The following is an 11,509-nucleotide window of genomic DNA, read 5'->3' on the forward strand; positions in this document are numbered from 1 at the left end:
TTTTATTTTTATTTTATTTTGTACTAAAACTTGTGTGAATTTTTAAACATTAGAGTGAAATGTGTAGATGCAATTGCCTTTGGTGTTTTGATGATGATCATAATGATATGATGCAATTGATGCAAATGGGCTTTTCAAGATTAAATTCAAGACAATACTTCAAGATTACAAGTCACAACATCAAGATGATCACTAGTATATTAGGAAGGGAATTCCTAATTGAATTAGCAAAGGTTTGGCCAAGTAATTTAAATTAAAAAGTGTTTTTCAAAGAATTTACTCTCTGGTAATCGATTACCAGAGGATGTAATCGATTACCAGTGGCCAAATATGTTTTATAACAGCTACTAAAATTTGAATTCGAAATTTTAGACTGTGTAATCGATTACACAATTTTGGTAATCGATTACCAGCAGTTAATAAACGTTTTAATTCAAATTTTAAAAGCTGTAATCGATTACCAGACAGGATTTTCAGAAAAATATTTCTAAGAGTCACAATTTTTCAAAGGCTTTATTCATGACTACCAATGGTCTATATATATGTGACTTATAACACGAATTTGCTCAGAGTTTTTCAGAACAACAAGTGTTTATCCTCTCAAAGAGCAAAATCATTTTATCCTCTTAAGAATTCCTTGGCCAATTCAATTGCAATTCATTAAGGAATTATTTGAGTGCTCAATCTGTAAAATCTATCTCTTTCTAGAGAGATTCATTCTTCTTCTTCTCCTCATTCTCTAAGGGATTAAGAGGTCGTGGGTCTCTTGTTGTAAAGGAATTCTAAACACTAAGGAAGGATTGTCCTTGTGTGTTTAGAACTTGTAAAAGGAATTTACAAGATAGTGGAACTCTCAAGCGAGTTGCTTGGGGACTGGACGTAGGCACAAGGGTGTGGCCGAACCAGTATAAATCTGTGTTTGCACTTTCTCTTCCCTTAATCTCCTTTGTTTATTATTGCTTTATATTCATATTCAAATTGTTTTATTTGAATCAATATTTAAGAAGTTCATTATTAAGGGAATTTATAACTTGAATAAAAAGTGAAATAGATTTTTAATTGGGGAAGTAGTTTGGAATATCTTAATTCAACCCCCCCTTCTTAAGATATCTGAGGCCACTTGTCTAACAAGTGGTATCAGAGCTTCATTCTTGTATAAAGTTTAGAAGCTTCAAGAAAAAGATGGCCTCAGCAAATTCCTTATTTCCAGAAGGGAATTCTATCAATAGACCTCCAATCTTTAATGGAGAGGGTTACCACTACTGGAAAACCCGAATGCAAATTTTTATTGAGGCAATAGATCTAAATATCTGGGAAGCCATAGAAATAGGGCCTTATATACCCACCACAGTAGAAAGAGTTACAATAGATGGTAGTTCATCAAGTGAAAGCATAACTATAGAAAAACCTAGAGATAGATGGTCTGAAGAGGATAGAAAACGAGTACAATACAACTTAAAAGCCAAAAACATAATAACATCTGCCCTGGGAATGGATGAATATTTCAGGGTTTCAAATTGTAAGAGTGCTAAGGAAATGTGGGACACTCTTCGATTAACACATGAAGGAACTACAAATGTTAAAAGATCTAGGATAAATGCACTAACTCATGAGTATGAATTATTTAGAATGAATGCAAATGAAAATATTCAAAGCATGCAAAAGAGATTTACACATATAGTAAATCATCTAGCAGCCTTAGGTAAAGAATTTCAAAATGAGGATCTCATAAACAAGGTGTTAAGATGTTTAAGTAGAGAATGGCAACCCAAAGTAACGGCCATTACTGAATCAAGAGATTTGTCTAACATGTCCCTTGCCACTTTATTTGGAAAGTTGCAGGAACACGAGATGGAACTATTGAGATTACACCAACATGAAGAAAATGACAAGAAAAAGAAAGGAATTTCTCTTAAAGCATCATCCTCAATTCAAGAAGAAAGTGATCAGGATAATGATCCAGATGATGATGATGATCTAAGTCTTTTTGTAAAAAGGTTCAACAAATTTCTTAAAGTAAGAGGAAATCAGAGGCGACCCAATTTTAAATCAAAGAGAAGGACAGAAACTTCATCCTCTACTTTAAAATGCTTTGAATGTAATCAACCTGGACATCTGAGGGTTGATTGTCCCATATTCAAGAAAAAGATGGAGAAATCTGAAAAGAAAAATCATAGTGAAAAGAAACTGAAGAAAGCATACATTACATGTGATGAAAATGATATGGAATCTTCTGAAGATTCAGAAAATGAAGAGATAAATCTCTGCCTTATGGCTAAAAGTTATGAAAGCGATGAAGAGGTAACGTCTTCAAATAACTTATCTATTTCTTTTGATGAATTGCAAGAAGCATTTGCTGATCTGCATAAAGAGTCAATTAAACTTGCAAAATTAGTTTCATCTTCAAATAAAACAATTTCAAATTTAGAAAATGAAATTTCAAAGTTAAACAAAGAATTAGATCTTCTTAGAAATGAAGTCTCAATTTCTAAAACAAATGAAAAAATTAATACCTCCACTATTTCTGACAAGAAAATATCAGATTCTTGTAGTTGCTGTGATAAATATGTAAAAGAAATTAAAGAGTTGAAAAATTCACTTGCAAAATTTTCTTATAGTAAAAATAATTTAGATGTTATTTTAAGTAAACAAAGATATGTGTCCAATAAAAATGGACTAGGGTATAAATCTGAAAAACAACAAAAGTTTCATAAAAAAATTTCCACTTCCACACAAAAATGTAATTCTAATTCTATCACTTGTTTTTACTGTGGAAGAAGAGGACATGGCATATCAACTTGCTACTTCAAGAAAAATTACAGTAACATTAAAATGATATGGGTCCCAAAAGGATCCTCAGTTTATACTAACATGCAAGGACCCAATAAAATTTGGGTACCTAAGTCAAAAACTTGATTATGCAGGTATCTTTGAGAAAGAAGTGGTACATAGATAGCGGATGCTCAAAACATATGACTGGAGATGCATCAAATTTTACACATATCTCTCCAAAGAAAAGCGGGCATGTAACATATGGTGACAACAACAAAGGTAGAATCCTTGGAGTGGGTAAAATAGGTACTAATTCTTCAAACTCCATTGAAAATGTTCTACCTGTTGAAGGACTTAAGCACAGCCTGCTTAGCGTTAGTCAATTATGCGACAAAGGCTATCTAGTATCATTTGATTCTCAGAAATGTCTTACAGAACATAAGCATGACATTAATATAAAGCATGTAGGACATAGAGTCAATAATGTTTACATGATAGACTTAAGCATAAAACAAGAAAACAATCATTGCTTTCTTAGTAAAGATGATGATCCATGGTTATGGCATAAAAGAATTGCTCACATAAACATGGATCACTTAAATAAATTAATTTCAAAAGATTTAGTAGTTGGTTTGCCAAAATTGAAATTTGAAAAAGATAAACTATGCGATGCATGTCAAAAGGGAAAACAAACAAGAGTCTCATTCAAACCTAAAAATGTTGTTTCAACCACTCAACCCTTACAGTTATTGCATATGGATTTATTTGGTCCATCTAGAACCATGAGTTTTGGAGGAAATTACTATGCTCTAGTTATAGTTGATGATTTCTCTAGATATACTTGGACATTATTTATTACACATAAAAGTGATTCATTCCAAGCATTTAGAAAATTTGCTAAAGTCATACAAAACAAGAAAAATCTTAAGATTGCATCCATTAGAAGTGATCATGGGGGTGAATTTGAAAATAAAGATTTTGAATTATTCTGTGATGAACATGGTATTGAACACAATTTTTCTGCACCTAGAACCCCTCAACAAAATGGAGTTGTTGAGAGGAAAAATAGGTCATTGGAAGAAATTGCAAGAACTTTATTAAATGATACTTCTCTTCCAAAGTATCTTTGGGCTGAAGCTGTCAATACTGCATGTTACATCATGAATAGGGCCTTAATAAGACCCATTTTAAAGAAAACCCCATATGAGTTATATAATGGTAGAAAACCTAATATTTCTCATCTACATGTTTTTGGTTGCAAATGCTTTGTGCTTAATAATGGTAAAGATAATCTAGGAAAATTCGATGCAAAATCTGATGAAGGTATTTTTCTTGGATATTCATTATAAAGCAAAGCATATAGGATATATAATAAAAGAACTATGAATATCGAGGAATCCATTCATGTTACCTTTGATGAATCTAATGCTATCTTGTCAAGAAAGAATATGCTAGATGATATTGCAGATTCTTTAGAACATATGAATATTCATGAACAAGATTCCAAAGGAAATGATAAAGGAAACAATGAAGATCCTCCAGAAGAAGTCAAATCCAATGATGAACTTCCAAGAGAATGTAAAGCTTCAAGAGATCATCCCCTCGACAACATTATTGGTGATATCTCAAAAGGGGTAACAACTAGACATTCTCTTAAAGATTTATGCAATAATATGGCTTTTGTATCTATGATTGAACCTAAAAATATAAAAGAAGCCATAGTAGATGATAACTGGATCATTGCCATGCAAGAAGAACTGAACCAATTTGAAAGAAACAATGTGTGGAAATTGGTAGAAAAACCTGAAAATTATCCTGTCATAGGAACAAAATGGGTTTTTAGAAATAAATTAGATGAACATGGTATAATTATTAGAAATAAAGCCAGGTTAGTAGCAAAAGGGTATAATCAAGAAGAAGGAATAGACTATGAAGAAACATATGCTCCTGTTGCAAGATTAGAAGCCATTAGAATGCTTTTGGCATATGCATCCAATGGGCTCGATAGCCCCAATCACATCTATGCCCCATATTGAGAACGACCATGGTGCCAACAAGAATTCAACGGTTTAGGTGGAGCATTAACATTACCTGCAAAAGCTTGACACTTATGGCATTTCCTCACGTGAACACAACAATCATTCTCCATTGTGATCCAGTAATACCCAACTCTCAGAATCTTTCTGGCCATGGCATGCCCAAAAGCATGGGTACCAAAGGATCCTTCATGCTCCTCCATTAGTATCTACTTAGCCTCGTCTATATTCACACACCGGAGCAATACCATATCATGGTTTCTTTTATATAGGACATCTCCATTTAGAAGGAAACTAGCCAGGCGAGTACTCCTTGTCCTTATTGTATCATTTGATATCGAAATACCAAGGCTTACCATCCTTCTCTTCTTTTATCAAACAACAATGTGCTGGCTTAATGTGACATTTGATTTCTATGCACTGCAAATCTTCGTGAGGGCTTATTTTGAACATGGATGATAGAGTGGCAAGATCATCAGCCATTTGGTTTTCCTCTCTAGGAATATGATGAAATGATATATCATCGAAGAGCTTCATCAATTCCTTGATGTAAGTCTGATAAGGTATCATCTTATGGTCTTTGGTTTCCCATTCACCTTTCAACTGGCGAATTACCAACGCTGAATCCCCATACACTTTGAGCAACTTAACCCTAAAGTCGATTGCTGCTCGGATTCCCAGGGCGCATGCTTCATACTCTGCCATATTATTTGTACAATCAAAACACAATCTAGCCGTGAAAGGCAAACATTATTTATCTAGTGAAACTAGCATTGCCCCAATTCCATGACCCAATACATTAGACGCGCCATCAAACGATACAATCCTCTTCTCTTTGTCTTCATCCTTACCCTCTTCCTCAAATAGGGCCATGATATCCTCGTCAGGAAATTCAGGATGCATAAACTGGTAATCATTTATATGCTGTTAAGCCAGATAATCTACCAAAGTGCTCCCTTTTACTGCCTTCTGAGTGACATAAACAATATCAAACTTCGACAACAAAACATGCCATCGAGCTATTCTCCTAGTAAGAGCGGGCTTTTCAAAGATGTACTTGATTGGATCCATTTTGGACACCAACCAAGTAGTGTAATTCAACATATACTGCCTCAAACGGTGTGTTGCCCATGGCAAGGCACAACATGTCATTTCTAGTAATGAGTAGTTCATCTCGCACGCTGTGAATTTCTTGCTCAAGTAATAAATGGCTCATTCTTTTCTCCCCGATTCATCGTGTTGCCCCAGTACACACCCCATCGACTCATCTAACACTATCATATACATAATAAGAGGTCTTATAGGCACCGGTGGTATGATCACAAAAGGATTCATCAAACACTGTTTAATTCTCTCAAATGCTACCTGACAATCATCGTCCCACTTAACAGACTGATTCTTATGCAACAACTTGATAAGTGGCTCACAAGTGGCAGTTAACTGTGATATGAACCTAGTGATGTAATTAAACCTTCCCAAGAACCCATGGATTTGTTTCTATGTACGTGGCTCGGGCATCTCGAGGATTTCTTTCACCTTATTTGGATCCACCTCTATTCCTCTATGGCTAACAACAAAATTGAGAAGCTTCCTAGATTTTACCCCAAACGTGCACTTCGTGGGATTCAATCTCAACTTATATTTATGTAGTTACTCGAACAAATTCCGTAAATTGACTAAGTGCTCCTCCTCCATTTTCGATTTTGCAATCATGTCATCTACGTAGACCTCAATCTCATTATGCATCATGTCATGGAACAATGACACCATGGCCCGCTGATATGTTGCCCCAACATTTTTCAGCCCAAACGACCTCACCTTATAAAAGAAGGTTCCCCACAGACTAATGAAAGTCGTCTTCTCCATGTCCTCTGGTGCCATCTTTATATGATTATACCCTGAAAACCCATCCATGAAAGAGAATAAGGCAAAAATGGGATGTATTATCCACTAGAACGTCAATGTGTAGTAAAGGAAAATTATGCTTTGGAATGGCTCGATTTAGGTCTCGATAGTCCACACGCATTCACACTTTCCATCCTTTTTCGGGATTGGCACAATATTGGCAACCCAATCTGGATACCAGGCAACGGCTAAAAAACCCGCATCAAATTGTTTCTTCACCACTTCTTTTATCTTCAGGGACATCTCAGGCTTCATTCTTAATTTCTATTTCACCGGGGAGCATTTGGGATTCAATGGTAACCTGTGTTGCACAATTTCTGAGTTCAAACTAGGCATATCCTAATAAGACCAAGCAAAAATGTCTTGGTAGTCTCGTAATAGGGCCTCCAACTCTTCTCGAGCGTCAGCTGACACATAAGTGCCAACCTTGACCTCTTTTTTCTCTTCACTAGAGCCCAAGTTAAAAACCTCTATTTCCTCTTGATGCAATTTTATCTCTCTTTCTTCCCACTCCACTATTCTCAACAAATCAAGAGGCAATCCCTAATCCTCATCTTCTTCCTCTTCGATTTGATTAACTAGTTGCTCAAGGGTGCATCTTAAAAAAAAAGAACGCGCGGGAGTCGTAACCAACGTTTATTTGAGGGAAATGTTAGAAAAACAAAAAAAAGGTCTGTGAATTTTAAGAATAAGGGTTCAAGAGTTGTTTACGCGCGGGGAAGGTATTAGCACCCTACGTGTCCGTCACAAGGGATGGTAGCCTTTAATCGAGTGTGCAAAATCGTGACTTCTATATTTATTTATTTTTCCTTTTTTATATTTTTTTTATCTTTTTGGGGTCGACAAGAGCGTTGCCCTTGCTCCTACGTATCCTCAAGTGCGATGAGGAACTCAGACCTAGGTAGTTCTTTAAAAGCAAGAGAGTTGTGCGTTGAGTTGATTTTAAACTTTTGAAAGGTGAAGTAACCTTGCTCGCCCAGGCGAGCTGGTCACTTCACCCCTAAGCTATTTGGGGGCCCAGGCGAGCCAGAGGCTATCCTAGGCGAGCCAGGGGTTAGAAAAAAGCTTAAAATGATCCTTTTGCCCTCCCTTTGGGGTATTTTCGTATTCTTTACTGAAATATTGAATAAGCTTTCGTCTTGCGCAACAATTAGTGTCGAGTATCTCAATTCGGCTAGTAAGAATCAAAATGTCAACGAATGATAGCCCCCCAGATGAAATTAGGGTCTGACAATAATCAATTAAATTAGTTTTAGCTATTAAAATTATAAATACCCTCACTTCTTCTTTCTAATTAGTGACTCTTGATTCAATCTTATCTTTTAGAAAAAACATTCATAGAGTCATCTAAGGGAATTAGTTTGGATTTTTCAAGATATTCAAGTTAATCAGGATTCATTCATTCATTCTTGATCATGAGTTGATAATCAAAGGAAAAGCTTGAAGATGCTGTGATCAACACATCAAGGTATATTCAATCTAATTTTGATTTCTTTCTAGATTCTAATCTTGGTTAAGGTTACCAAGGGTTTATGTGAGTTGATAGGGTTTCAAATCTTGATCCTTCTCTTGTAAGGTTCAAGGGAAGAGTAGAATATTAGGGAATTGCATGTGCATAGTGTTTGTACTTCGTTCTCTATTAATGGAAGTTCTAAGGGGTCTTAGAAAATCTACATGTAGGTCTTCTTCAGGACAAAACCAATATAAATTTTGTGTGTGATTCTCTCTTTCTCTAAACATTATTTTTGTGAATCAATATTGGTAATGAAATTAATGTGAAAGGGCCATAAAACTCTATTTTTTATATGTTTTTGTATTCATTATTTTCGTTGTTTGATAATCTTTCTTAACAATGTTTTTGAGAAAATCCTGATTACATTAACGGGTGCATGTCTTAATTGAATCCAAATAATGATTAGGTAAAAGTTTTGAAAAGAATCTATTCAACCCCCCTTTCTAGATTCCCGGTTATTCCAACATCTCTCAATGAAAAATAGAGTGAAAATATGAGAGAATAGGTGTCACACACGAGCTCCTTCAAAAAACACATTTTATAGCCTTAGAACAAAAATAGTTGATTGTCCCTTAGAGATAGTAAACTAAATTGTTTTTCGCATCACCTAGGTTTTCTAAAGAAAATATAGTCGATTATATCAAAATATAATCAATTGTTTGCGATAGGGGAATAACCTTCAAACTAAAATAATCGATTATGCACTAATGATAGTCATTTGAATGTGAGCTAATGTCAATTCTGAGATACAAAGGCTTGACATAGTTGATTATATCAACATATAGTTAATTATCTTGATGAAGAATTGAAACTTAGAGATTTAAAAACTAAGTTATGAGAGTTTCAATTCTGATGGGTTTACCAACATGGATCAATGATATGTCAATCAAAATAAGCACATTGAATTGCATATCCTGGTCTAGGATGCACGTATGCATGACTTCACACACAATCAAGTATTAAAGCAATAACAATCATCCTAATCAAAGACTAGTGTTTAAAAGTTACAACTCATCATCAACAACATAAAAAAGGCTTCCTTAGCTTGACGATATCTTCATGCTTACACTATCATCCTTACAATTTACATTGCTAATATGTCATAATTAAAACCAGGGATGTGGATTCAGCAATTATTGTGTGAGTCTTCTTATGATAACACTAACACAAGGACATTGATAGTATACAAGAAATTACAAAAAGTTTGGCGGGCTCATGGCCCCCCTCCACTCCTTATAAGCTTTGCTGTTAGGCGACTAGAGGAGAAAATCAATTGATACACAATTGTACGAATTGTTTTTTTGATAGGAATAAATTACGTCCATCATACTTGATTTTTATGTGCCAATTTGCCAAGGGACTTGCACTTCCAACTTTTTTTTTCTCGTGGCTTGTTATGCCAAAATTTACATTTGGAGATTGAATAATTCTAAATCCTCCTACTACCTTTATGGTAAGTTTTAAATGTGTTTTATATTCCCAATACATTAAATATATTTAATTTTAATTCAATACTTACTATAAAAGGTAGTTGGAAGATTTGTAGAAGGTTCAATATTGAAAGGTTCATAAGTGAAATTTATATTGGCTTTTTAAGAGCAAGGATTGATGTTTTGGGGAACTAATGAGAAAGTGTCTTTTTTTTTCAGTTAGGAATTTGACGTTGAAACCACTTTATTGCGAGGGTGTAATTAACTTGTTGTTACATCGATCTTAATTGTGCTTTTACTTAAATATAATTTTATATGATGGCGGAAAAATGATAGTCAAGGTTAAATGGATGGCCATATTCTCCATAAGTATTATGTTTACAATTTGTAAAGGAAAATATCACAATAAGGGAATTGAATTGTGATTTAGATTTTCTAAACCTTTTTTTGAAAACACAAAGCTATCATTTGCGATAACTTTGAAAGACAAGTATCATATTTTACAAAAGACTAAATTAGACGATGGCAAATATATTTAAACAACGTATTTTCAAAAACAAAATCAAATTCGAACCCTAGGTCAGTCTTAACACAAAAAGAGAAAGAAACTAATAAGACACAAAAAATTATATTGTTGTCTCAACCACTAAGACTTTTTCTAGTTCCTTGTAAACCACTAAGTTCCACTAATTTCTCAAAGTTACAAGTATTTGTCACTGTCACTTCTAGCTCTTACAACTCAAGCTTATCATCAAGCTTGAACAATATGGTATTCTTTGTCCTACCAAGCCACTACTGGCTCTAAAACAAATAAGAAGATTTGTTGTTTGTTTGGCTCACTGACTATTTCTTAATTTTCTCATAGACAAATATATAATTTAAGCTCTTAGAATTTTCCCTCAAGATGTTCAAGGTGTTTTGAGAGCATTTTGAAATTTACATAAAGCTTTACAGAAGAATTCAAAATGATAGTGCGTAGGTTTGTTACCTATTTCTTCAAAGCTTATAGTATTTATAGGCCTTCTTCTTCTTTAAGTGTCTGTTGTCTAAACGATTAGAAATATTCACCTGAGCTCACATTTGAAGATTGTGGTTGTTGGAGAATTTAATGCTTGCATTAAGTGCACGTCCTTCTTCATGTAAGAAAACTACTCTCTTTAGCTTCCTTGAAGAACACTTCAACAGGAAACCACTTATTTTTCATCAAAGCATGTTTGTCATAGTAAGGGGTGTCTTTTGATGCTTATTTGAAACTCCAAAGTGTTGAGATTCATTTATTCTTCATGGGATTCAAAAAATCCTAGGAGAATATCTTGTAATATGGTTCTTGCAAAACAAATCTTAATAGAGTATTAAATGAAGTCTTAAATGTTGTATCAGATCATGGAATATATCTGCTCCTATTTGGAACTTTAGACACAAATTCAAGATATACAATCTGATATTTCCCTTTTTGATGATGACAAACAAATACAAATTTTTAAAAGTTGAGAGAAGACTTATATGATAAACTAGTTTATCAGATGCAAATATATATATATATATATATATATATATATATATATATATATATATATATATATATATATATATCTGTGTGTGTGTGTGTGTGTGTGTGTGTGTGTGTGTGTGTAGTAGAAAATAACATATTGTGTGGCGTCCCTAAATAATGACTGGTTTAATAGTAATAAATTAAATAGCAGAAACCATGGGAATTTTTTTCTTCTTTTCTCTCTTTTTTTTTTTCGCACTGTTGTTCATTTCACGGTAATTAAATTCAGAAGGAAAATGATCACTATAGAGTCCTGAATGGCCATTTGACAACTCTATTCGGATTCATTTCTTTCTGATCA

The sequence above is a fragment of the Glycine soja genome, chromosome 2 (genome assembly GCF_004193775.1).
Source record: "Glycine soja cultivar W05 chromosome 2, ASM419377v2, whole genome shotgun sequence".
Lineage (NCBI taxonomy): Eukaryota > Viridiplantae > Streptophyta > Magnoliopsida > Fabales > Fabaceae > Glycine > Glycine soja.